At 40.2% G+C, this 12,500-nt stretch overlaps 1 long non-coding RNA gene across 1 annotated transcript; it reads left to right on the top strand.

Annotated features, from left to right (window-relative positions):
* The first annotated feature begins 7,117 nt into the window (after positions 1-7,117).
* Positions 7,118-7,766, top strand: LOC146872931 (uncharacterized). The gene is made up of 3 exons (XR_014982315.1): positions 7,118-7,251; positions 7,441-7,524; positions 7,662-7,766. It is a non-coding gene; the product is annotated as an uncharacterized LOC146872931 (long non-coding RNA).
* Positions 7,767-12,500: the final 4,734 nt, after the last annotated feature.

The raw sequence follows: 12,500 nt of genomic DNA, 5'->3' as shown, positions 1-12,500 counted from the left end.
ACGTTAGATAATTTTCTCTTGTTATTGCTATTGTCATTATTATTATTGTTGTTGTTGTTGTTGTTGTTATTTTTGTTGTTATTATTATTACTAACGGGTCATAATAGTTCGCACTCTTTAAAACATATTTTTCTTTTCTTTTTTCTTTTTATTTCTTTCTTTTTTTTTTTTTTTTATTTTATTTTATTTTCTTTTTCCTTTTTCTATGTCTAACGACTTGAAGCGAGTTAACAACGTGAATTCTTGCAGCAACCCAAGCGCCTGTTTCTTCGTGGTCTTTAGTCAAAGAAAAAAAAAATACAACGGGGAAGATGTATGTACGTTCATGGGAACGAGGTCGGGGTATTGCCTGTCGAAGAGGAGGATATACTCCTTGAGGTTGTCTTCTGAGAGGAATGGAAAAAAGAAAGAGAGAGAGAGAGAGAGAAAAAAAAGGAAAAAAAATGCAAGAAAAAGAAAAAGAATAAGAAGAAGAAAAAGAAGAAGAAAAGGTAGGAGAGGAGGAGTAAGAGTAGGAGTAGGAATAGAAGGAGGAGGAGGAGGAGAAGGAGGAGGAGGAGGAAGAGGAGGAAGAAGAAGAAGAAGAAGAGAGATGGGGAGTGGAAGACGACGACGAAACGTCTTTTCTAATGGAATTAATGTACTCCTTATAACCCGCCCGGAGCATAAGATTTACCTTTCATCCTTGAGAATATGTGATCAGGGTATTAGTGCCTCTGTATTATTAAGAGATGAAAACTGAAAGTAGGAAGGCGGTAGTAGCAGCAGCTACGAGGTGAGAGGGAGAGTAGAGAAGTGAGGAGGGAGGAAGGGTAGTAGCAAGGAGGAGGTGGCCCGTAGAGGTCGACACGGAGGGAGGGTAGGTAGGTAGGTAGGTAGATAGGTAGGTAGGTAGGTAGGTAGGTAGGTAGGTAGGTAGGTAGTAGGTAGGTATAGTAGAGTTTGAAAGTCCTCTGGCAATGGAGACGTTTTCCCGATTTCAATGCGAGCCTGATTTAAAATTCATCAGGCTCTTTAAGGGCTTATTTTTCTGCTCGCGCTCGAGGGTATTTATTTTTTTTGTCAGACGAAGATGAGGTAGGAAAGACGTAATCCTGTATTCCCGGCTTCCTCCTCTCTACCAACCGGGACGACGACGCTCATATCTCTCCTTTTGTCGTCGAACCATTTTGGGCTCGAGTGGGAGTAGATTTTTAATTTCACGTGGATGCACGCGAATCTTTCTTTCTTTCTTTCTTTCTTTCTTTCTTTTTCTCTTGTTATTTCCTTATCCTTCGCTTCTCTCGTTTTTCTCTTTTCTTTCTTTTTTTTTCTTCTATCCTCTTTCCATTTACTTTTTGTTATTATCTAGCGACAAAAATCCACTTCTTTACATTTCGCCCTCTCTCTCTCTCTCTCTTTCTCTCTTTCTATCTCTTGTTTTTTTATTTTTATTTTTTTTGGAATATGAAAGATAAAAACGAAGTACCTATCTCTATCTCCATCTCTCTTCTTCTTTTTATCTCTCGTATGGCGAATTATAGATTTTTCCGCGCTTTCGCGACGATCTTATCGTTCTCATTTATCTTAATTCGGGCGGAAACAATTTCGGTGGAAGAAAGAAGAGGGTAAAAGACGGAGAAACATGGAAAAAGAGAAAAAGAGAGAGAGAGAGAGAGAGAGAGAGAGAGAGAGAGTTCGCGTGGAGAGCGTCCAAATACGTTGTCGGAAGAGCCCAGGCAATTTTTCCACGGGAAAAAGCTTACAGATTGCATTAAGTGATATCCAGCCGAAATTACAATACGCTACATTTGACTCGGAATTTATAATATCCGCGATGTCGTTGGGTGCGTTGTCGTTGTACAGCCACCCTGGGACCTATATACCACGAAGCGTCGGGTTGTTGTTAATGCACCCTCCTACCCCACTTTTCCAGTCGAACCAATAACAGAGGACATTGAAAGAGAGAAAGAGATCGGGGATACCGGGCTTTAAAGTGGTCCAATCGTGGGACACCCCTCGTTCTCTCGCATTTTCTTTCAAAATCACACCCTCTCACGATCGTAATTTAACGAATTAGCGCGGCCAAAGCATTGAGAAAATTACATTAACATTTTTTTCTAATGAAATCGACTCAAATTCATGCACGCATATACGTATATATATATATACATTTCTAATTATTCAAAGGAATTTAATCATAGATTTTGATCATCAAATTAAAGAATAATCGTAGATAGATCGGTTTGTAATTTAGTTTGAAATTACAATTTGACGGTTCGACAATTCGTTACACAAATGCGTTGCAGCTATCAACAAATAGCGTTCCTTTGCTTTCTAAACAGTCCCTACGATCGAATAGTTCTACAATTCCCGATACCTCCCCCCTCACCATGCTTTTGCCTATTTTCTCTTTCCCACACACTCTCTCTCTTTCTCTCTCTCTCTCTCTCTCTCTCTCTCTCTCATTCGTTAACGTGGACCATCGAAATGGCCGACTCGTATAATTATGACAGTATCTAATGGACAATGCTGGTGGTGGGTCCACGATCACCCTTAAAGAGAGAGAGAGAGAGAGAGAGAGAGAGAGAGAGAGAGAGAGAGAGAGAGAGAGAGAGAGAGAGAGAGAGAGAGAGAGAGAGAGAGAGAGGCGCAGACCAAATCGATGTTATTTCGAAATATTAACGTAGACCAGAGCAAAGCAGGCTCGGCAGACGATGGTAGTACAACGTACGCCCTATTACCGTGATTAGCATACGTTGACAGGCAGGCTAGCATCCCTAAACAAGACTAGGGTGTGAGAGAGAGAGTTAGAGTTAGAGTTAGAGTTAGAGTTAGAGCTAGAGATAGAGGAAGGAGGGTCGTTGGTCGCTTGGTCGGTCAGATCGGCGAAATCGACGATCCTGCCGGCTCACCCTGGAGCACCCTAACACTCGCGGCTTAGCCAGTAGAGACGCGAAACGTGGATAGATACTGGCCAGCCGCTAACCCGATTTGCACGACAGGAGTTTCTCCGTGTTGTGTGTTTCTCGCGTTACGACGAGCCGTGCTAAACGTCCGTCCCTTCGTCCGGCAGAGACAACACATCGGGGTTCTAACTATTTGTTTTTGCTACGGACCATTACGTTCTACCGAACGTAGAACAAACGTTTATCTCTTTAATATTAGCTCAAGTTAGCACGATACGTTTATAATACATTTATATGTCATCTATGATATATTATAAATCAATTAATTGAATAATTTAATATGAAATTATTATTATTATTATTATTATTATTATTATTATTATTATTATTATTATTATTATTATTATTATTGTGTTTTACAGTTTAGTATAATTTTTGTATAATTTAATATAATTTTATAGGTTTTGATTTTACATAGTGTTTTATAATATTTGTACATTATTTGTTCAAACAAATGGAAGAATATAAAATTGTCATTTTATTTTATTTTTTTTGCGGAGAACATGGACGATTATGAATTTTGTAAAAAATATTTCTTTTCAATAAACAAACGTAATTAATAAAGCATATTACTACAAAATTATTTTACGTTAGAATGTACATCTTTAAGATAAATATCGAAAGCTCACGCAAAATGAATGGGAACGTAGAAACGATTAACTAATAAAAGAAGAATGTGTATAAATAGTTGGTAGATAGTAAGATGAGAGATGAAAAAGAAAAAGAGAGAGAGAAAGAGAAAGAGAGAGAGAAAGAGAGAGAGAGAGAGAGAGAGAGAGAGAGAGAGAGAGAAAGAACGGCAAAAATGAAAGAAAAAGAAAAAGAAAAAAAAACAAAAGGAAGAAAAAATGTTGCAAAATCGTAGGAAGGAATTACGGTTAGCGGAAATCGAAGAGAGAAACACGCAACGACATCCTGCCACACAAACCGGGTATGGTCTGTTGTATATCGATGCATACGAAACGAGATCGAGCAACGAACGTGCGAATCGTGTTGCACGAGCACGGATAGCCAATACCGAAGAGATAACTCGATTCGGTGGACGAAGCGGGGGGGGTGTCGAGCTGATGTTCATTCGACGCTTTGCGCGTGTAACATATTGCAACGAGCTATGCTAAACATTATGCCAGCGACGTCGACTGATGCCACCGCGCGACTAACTGGAACTCGGAAACCATAATGTACATATACATATACATATATATGTGTATGTGTGTATGTGTGTGTGTCTATGCATATATATATATATATATATATACGTATAGGTAAACGTCTCGCCACTAGTAATGAGAGAGAAAGAGAGAGAGAGAGAGAGAGAGAGAGAGAGAGAGAATGAGAGAGAGAGAGTGAGTGAGTGAGAGAAAAGGAGGGAGGGAGAGGGAAAGGGAGAATATTCGCAGGCACACTCGTAACGTGCGCGAGAATAATTATCACACGCGGCCGGCCGTGTCATCTCGTTTCGCACGTTGACGAGCCATTGTTGAAACGTAGGAGAGGAGGAACGAGCGATCCTTAGGACGACCGATCGGATGACACCAGAGTAATAACCAAGCTATAAACAATGCTGATATATATGGACTTCGAGAAAATCAACGACCATGAAAGAAAATATATTTTTGTATGTGTATATATATATATATAAACATTGTCTTTGAAAATATCAATCTCATGTCGTTTAACATTGAATTAGTTTACTTTTGATAGATCGTATCAATTCAAATGAAAAAAAGAAAATTCAGAAAAGAGGAGAAACAATTGTAGACACACGTGACAGATAAAATGATTACTTTTAATATGAACCTCCGAATTTTCTATTACGATCGATTAAGTGTTAATCATGCGGTTAAAAAACGATGAACAAAAGAATAAGCAAAACGAAACGAAACGGAACGAGAGTGGATTAAACCAAAAACAAGAAACAAAAACAAAAACAAAAAAGATAAGACAGAAAAAGACACTAAAACGTGGAAAACGAGAAAAAGGAAAGAGTAGAACGTAATTCTCGCATGTAATACGATGTTAACGAACAGGTCAATAATCGAGTAATCTTTGAGATTGTTGTTTATTCTCGTCAGATCGAAAAGAAACGAAGCGGACATAGAAAGAGAAAAAGAAATATACGAGGAATAAGTACTAGAAGAAAACGAGGAATAAGTATTAAATAAGTATATATATATATATATATATATATATATATATATATGTATGTGTATATATATATACATATATGTATATAAATATATATCAGAGCTTTCGAATTTAACACGTAGGTGAGAGAAGCGCGACGGTAATCGCGGCTCTACTCGCGTCTAATTTGCATTCGCGCGATCGTCCTGTCCTCCACCACTTTCACCTCCACTTCCTCCTTCTCCATCACCTCTTCATTGTCGTATTTGCATTTGCGACGAGAAGAGAGAAAGAGAGAGAGAGAGAGAGCGGGATGGGTAGGAGAGGGGAAGAGTAGATTCGGTTGGAAAATGGTGTTGGCGCGGGCGTCGGCTAAGTGCAAGGATAGCGGCAAACGACGTCAGAGCGGGGGTTGACGGACTCATTACGTGGCGGTTTGCATATAGAACGCGTAGGCAACCACCCTGGTTTGCCGATACACGCTTCCACACCACGAATATACATGTATATTCAAACGGACGGATGGACGGAGAGAGGAACGGACACTGACTGACTACTACGCGAGTAATATGGATTTGAGGGGTGGCAGCAGGCACAATGGTTCCACTAATGCACGACCACCCTTCTCTCGTTCTCTCTCTCCTCTCTCTCTCTCTCTCTCTCAGTCAGTCAGTCAGTCAGTCAGTCAGTCTCTCTCTCTCTCTCCCTCTTTCTCTCTTTCTCTCATATTCACTATCCACCACCTTCGACCCCCTTCGGACAAACTACCTATACAGACCATTCAATATTGGCCGGACCACCGACCACTGGCTTATCTCTACGGTTAATGGCGCGACATTGAAGCTCGGCGAAGAACTCAAATCGTCTCGTTTTCTCTCTCTCTCTCTCTCTCTCTCTCTTTCTCTTTGTATTTATCTAACCGTTGTTTACGATCGATCGTTCAGGAATTTCATTTCAAATATTCGTTGCCGAACGAAAAAAAAAAAAAATAATAAAACTGTGATAACTGCATAAAATCTCTTTCTCTTTCGTAGAACAATGGATCATGGACGAACGAAGAGCAAAGAGTCGTTGAAAGAGAGAAATAAATGAAAGAGAGAGAGAGAGAGAGAGAGAGAGAGAAAGGGAGAGAGAGAGAGTTATCGAGGATTTTGCTCTACGCGGGTGGATCAAAGTTCGGTCGAGTACTTCGGCTGATATCCATGGCTCGCGCTAACACGAGCTACCGATGGCTGTATCAGCATGGACCATTGCTCGCGTATCCGGCCAATTTCCTGCATCCTGATCCGATCGTCACTTTACGACGCATGTACCGACGTTCTGACCAACGTACGCATCCACCGGAGACACTGGTACCGTCGCAAACTCTCTCTCTCTCTCTCTCTCTCTCTCTCTCTATCTCCGTCTCTATTGCTATATGGACGGCTCCATACGCACGATCGACCCATATCCATCGAGTGGCGTTCCCATACCTACACGTCTCGATAAACCGTGTTTCCCGTATATTTGGAATATAATCTGACTGATTGCTGGGACTATCTCAATCTTAAGAATAATGTTTTCTCTTCGATCGATCAATTAAACGTTGAAAATAAAACAATTAGAAATTTTAAGTACTTAAAGGAATATTTGAAAAAATATAATGAACATAGACTTTATCATGGATTTAGAAAAGGAAGATGACTTTTCTTTATCATTGTCATGGACGTTTATGAAATACGTGTTTCGCTTGATTATTCGCGATTTAGTAAGAGTATGTTTGAGAGAGAGAGAGAGAGAGAGAGAGAGAGAGAGACGTAGGTTAGGGGTGTAGGAGGAGGAGGAGGAGGAGTTGGCTGGCAATTGTATGGGAAACGGATAGAGTGGCGGCATTTGCTATTCCCGTAGCGCACGGACTACGTTCCATTGTCACATTGTGCCTGCTAATACGCTAAAAGCCTATCTGTGTTGAGATCTACGCGTAGAATATTGCCAAGCCCGGGATTCAAGTCGGCATAACGAGGTTACGTCGTCGTCGAAAGAGACAATCGCGAGTTAATGACTGCGTAATTGAACGGCCGCTGGTGTTGCCAATGGTTCGACGATTGCTCTTGGTAAAGGTGACGTTGGAGAGTCCAAAAGCTTATGGTACTTTGCCACTATATAACTATTTCACGTTCACGAAAATCATGCCAAAGTAAGTATTTAATTCCCTGAAACGTACGAAATTTAATAGTTTTCCATAAAAGTGATAAACCATAATTGATTTTTCTTATTGATATTATAGACAATAAAGGTCCATTGTTATATTTTCAATGGAAATTATATTTGATCCTTTGGATTAGAAAACTTATCGTACATATTATCAATCGTATCTTTTTTATAGTTTGATGCATGCAAGAGAGTATTTATCTTTGGACACGAATACAATGGGGCCTTACTTATTTGTCTTTCATACCACGGAGTAAAGGTATATTCGTAATTGTCGTATTGAAACGTGGTTGAGATCCTTTTTTTTCTCCCCCTTCCCTTTCTCTCTGTCTGTCTGTCTGTCTGTCTGACTGTTCGTTTGTTCGTCGTACTCATTTATTTTAAATAAAAACACAGAGACGTAATCGACAACAGTACCGAGAAAAGAAGATTAACCTTTTTGCTCCTTTCGACGTGTACACCGAAAGAACGAGGTCCTCGAAAAGGATAGGATGGTGATAGTGGTGGTTCAATGGATAAAAGAAGGTTTCCCTTTGGTTTCAACCGCATCGCGTGCATCATCGAACCGCAACCTGCCCCAAATTCTTCGATTGCAGAAAAGGAGTTTCGTATATATGTATATGTAAGTATGTAAGTACGTACATACGTCCATACTTATATATAGAGAGAAAGAAAGAAAGATAGAGAAAAGAGAGAGAGGGAGAGAAAGAGAGAGAGAGAATATTAAACTGGAATCTATGGAAAAGGGAAGAATTCTACGTGCATACAACGAGTCGACTCACGAAAGGATATTTTTTTTATTTTTGCGATGGAAAAACGAAACGAACGAGAACGAGGGCGGTTTCTCGTTCCCAGTAGCCTCTACCTTCCTTTTCCCTCCCTCTTCAATCTCCCTTTCTTGCTCTCATATTCTCTCTCTCTCTCTCTTTCTTTCTCGTTCTAAGTCTCGTTTTCTTTTTTTTTTTTTTTTACGGACGAATGAGCGGCTGACGAGAGCGTGCAAATTCTTTTAACGATCGTCAAAGCGACCGGGAGAAAAAGCGTGCCAGAACCAACGCGATTATAAACATTTTCTTTGATAAATATTCTCTCTCTCTCTCTCTCTCTCTCTCTTTCTTTCTTTCTTTCTTTCTTTCTTTCTTTCTTAGGGTCGTATTCGCTCAATTTCTCTCTAACGCACACGATGATTTTCTTTTCTCCCTAAGAGAAAAATAATTAACTTCGCTGCATTTGCTTTACGAGATTCTCATTGATCGAGCGCGTGTATCTACGTAAGTTATAAAAAAATTAAAAAATTAAAAAAAAAAAAAAAAGAAATAAAAAAAAAAAAAGGAGAAAGAAAGAAAAAAGAAGAGAGAAAAAAAAATTGATTTCCACTTTGCCTATATACAAATGAACGTTGGTCCTGCTGCTCTTGTACGTCTCTCTTTTCTGTCTCGTTCGAAAACGCTAGGTCATAAAACGTATTTGCTGAAAAGTGCGCCGAAAAGCGCGACATGCGAGTGTAATAAAAGTTCGAATCGTAAAGTAACGGACGGGAACGCGAGCGAGTAAGGCCGTTAAAAAATTATGGGATAATAGTTCCAGTGCGGTCGACGGAAAAAACGAGTGGATGCGATTTTTTTTTGCCTCACCGAAAAAGAAAAAAGAGAGAGAGAGAGAGAGAGAGAGAGAGGAACGCAGGGTTCATTGCGTATCAACGAATAGGTGACATCGAGTTCGCTCGAAAGCTCAGTCATAAATATAAATATTTACCTCTCTCTTTCTCTCTCTCTCTCTCTCTCTCTCTCTCTCTCTCTCTCTCTCTCTCTATCTCTTTTATTCTTTTCATTTCTCTTTCTCTTTCTATATCGCTTGAAATGAAGTAAGTATTGATGCAAAAGAAAGAATTATTTTTTTATTCGTTACTAATACGTGTACTCGTTTAAAAAAAAAAAAGAAATAGAAATATAGGGACAGATGCATAACATACACACACACACACATACACAACACACACATACACAACACACACATTGGCACTTATATATAAAAGTGCACACACACATTGGCACTTATATATAAAAATATCGTAGAAACGTTTGTAAAGAAAAAGACAGAAATAGAGAGATAGAAAAGGAGAGGAGAGACATAGAAGGAAAAAAAAAAAAAAAAAAAAGAAGAAAAAGAAAAAAGAAAGAAAAAAAGAAGAGTCGTATAACGGCTCATCGGGGGCTTTTTAGATGTCCGGAAGATCTCGGGGATATCACTGCGGCTTTATCATGAACAATACGAGATAAAGCAGGTCGAACTGCTCGCAATAAATTCGTACCGAGCTCCGAGATATTTCATAAGGGAGGAATCCATCAATAACGTGGATTCTCATCCATCTAGGTATGTGTGCGATTCTCGGTGGGCAAAGTAACGCCAGGGGGTCGTTGGTGAATCGTATGTAGTAGCAATGATCCTCTCTCTCTCTCTCTCTCTCTCTGTCTTTCTCTCTCTATCTTCTACTAACTTGACTGAAACCAACAACCCTCCCTCTCACACGCATGCGGCAATAAATAATGCGATAAAACACGAGTTTGTCAGGCTATCACGAGCTACGGAGAAAGAGAAAGGGAGAAAGAGTAAAAGAAAGAGAAAGAGATAGAGAATTTTCTTCGAGGAAATATTCGTTTGGAACAAGGACAAGGAGACTATAGTATAGTGATAAAGAAGCCGCTGGTGACGCGCTTTGGAGAAGACGAATACGACGACAACGTTGTCGGCTTTCGGCTTTCCTCTTCCTTTGAAGTATACCGATAGGTATTTTCGGCATCCTCTCGCTTTCTCTTTCGCTCCCGTCACGGTTCACGAAATGGAGAGGAACACTTTGCCGAAAGAGAAGAGAAGAGGAAGGAGGAAGGGAGGCCAGGCCTTCGTCGTCTCGGTAAACTCGATTATGCTCGTGGCCGAACTAAATGAATTCCCTGGGACTCCTCTCTCTTACTCATTCTCTCTCTCTCTCTCTCTCTCTCTCTCTCTCTCTCTTTCTGGTGTAAGTCAATTTCTTCTCAGGCCCCTTCTATATTTGCATTAAATCACCGATAAAGCCCGTAGATTCGGAGAAAGGAGAAGCGGAATGCTGTGAGATTATTGAGGAATATGTATAAGTACGATACGATTCGATTCGATTCAATTCAATTCGATTTGCGAAGAGAGAGAGAGAGAGAGAGAGAGAGAGAGAGAGAGAGAGAGAGAGAGAGAGAGAGAGAGAGAGAGAGAGAGAGAGAGAGAGAGAGAGAGAGAGAGAGAGAGAGAGAGACAGTGAAAGAAGAAAAAGAAGAAAGAAAGGAAAAAAAGAAGGGGGTGGGGGAGAGTGACTTTGCGCTTCTAAGGCCATCGAAGAATCGTCGAATATCGGGAAAAAGGTTTCCCTTGTTTCTCGCGAAAGTCGATGAATTATCGTCCACCTATATCGTTCGTTCGCCTTTCAACAACCGCCGACAGCACTCTCTCTCTTTTTCTCTCTTTTTCCGTCTTTCTTTCTCTGTTCATCTTTCTCCCGTACTCTTTCCTCTTCTAGTACTTCTCTTTTACCAGTGAACCTCGCGACTTCTTTTTCCTCAAAAGCAAAGAGAGGGTGGTGTGCCTGCTGCCTTGGCGGCGTCGATACTTCGACCGCTGTTTCGAGAAAGCATATTCATAAAATCGACGAAGCAAAACCGCTTTATGTCTCCTCTGAGCTCTACTACTAGTAGCTTTTCCTGATGAGGGGTTGTTGTGTATAAGGATGCTCTGCTTCTATTGCTACTGCGCGCGCGACTGCTGCTGCTGCTGCTGCTGCTGCTGCTGCTACTATTGGCTATTGCTAACCTCTGCTACTGTTACTACGGCTATTGCTGCTACTACTACTGATATTGCTGGTGTTGCTGTTGGTGGTAAACTTCGCTTATTCGAACAGTCTCGATATGTCGAATTTATTAGCACTAAGCTCCGTTCAGAGAATGAAACGACCAATGCCAATCACGAATTACGTCCAATAACTACGGATTGTAAGCGCGTCCTTCTTGCTGGCAAATTTCATTGATAGAATCGTTACAACAAGCTTTCCTTCTCTCTCTCTCTCTCTCTCTTTCTCTCATTCTCTCTCTCTGTCTGTCCGTCTGTCTGCTGTCTGCTTCGTATCCGAAAACACGAGAAACGTTATCTTACGCTAACGTATAAACGTTAATAACGGCGAATGCGTGGTCGAAGCGTATTTCGCTTTTGACAATACGGAGAATTATTATGCGAAGGGTGCCACGTACGAGACTCGCGTATGCAATGCCATTTGCTCGTGACGGACGTTATGACTCGCCGTTACGTTTATGTCGGGCATAAAAATACGAGAGAGAGAGAGAGAGATTTGGATATCAAATCGACGGCGTATGTTTCGACAATCGGTTCCACGTTCCTTCTCTTAATATTACTTCAAAATCTATATTTCAGCCTGTAACTAAAATTTAAAAAAAATTCTATTTCTTTTTTTTTTTTTTTCTTTTTTTAAATCGAGTTTTATAATCTTGCTGTAACATTCGATACTAATAACCGATAAGTTATCTTACGCAACTTTCTATTTTGGTGAAAATTTTCAATCGTGTTGACGTATAATCAGAACGAATAATTATCGAAAATAAAATCAATATTTAACCATCAATTAAACATTGATATTCATTAAACATATGTAAATACACGTGTGATTATTTACTTAATTAAAACGATTCCGAATAATGAAGAATTAGTGTTATTTCTATGTATATAGGATATATCATTTTCGACTTGTTATATATATTAAAAAGATTGAACGAAAGGAGGAAGCGTTATCGAACGATTTTAGGAAGGTACATATCAGGATAAGGGGTGGCAGAGGATGAAGTTTTACGATTTTTAGGTTTCGTCGATTTAACGGCGCTTTTAACGACGACGACGACGACGACGACGACGACGACGACGACAACGACGATGACGACGGCGAGGACGACGAAGACTTCCAATTCCACACTCACACCCGTCACATCCCAATCCACTCCTATGACTACTTTTGCCAACACAACATACCAAAGGCATCAAAAGCGGCACGATATTCTGCAAAGGCAGAAACGTTGCTAGGAAGAACCAATGGCGTCATTCTGGCCACTACCACCATCATCACTACCACCACCATATCAACACACCACACACCATGCGTATTATCGAGTTACATCTAATCATCATAACCTCTTGTCCGACCAC

Source organism: Vespa mandarinia, chromosome 6, assembly GCF_050613455.1.
Source record: "Vespa mandarinia isolate Hongniang chromosome 6, ASM5061345v1, whole genome shotgun sequence".
Lineage (NCBI taxonomy): Eukaryota > Metazoa > Arthropoda > Insecta > Hymenoptera > Vespidae > Vespa > Vespa mandarinia.
This window is presented reverse-complemented; position numbering and strand designations above follow the sequence as displayed.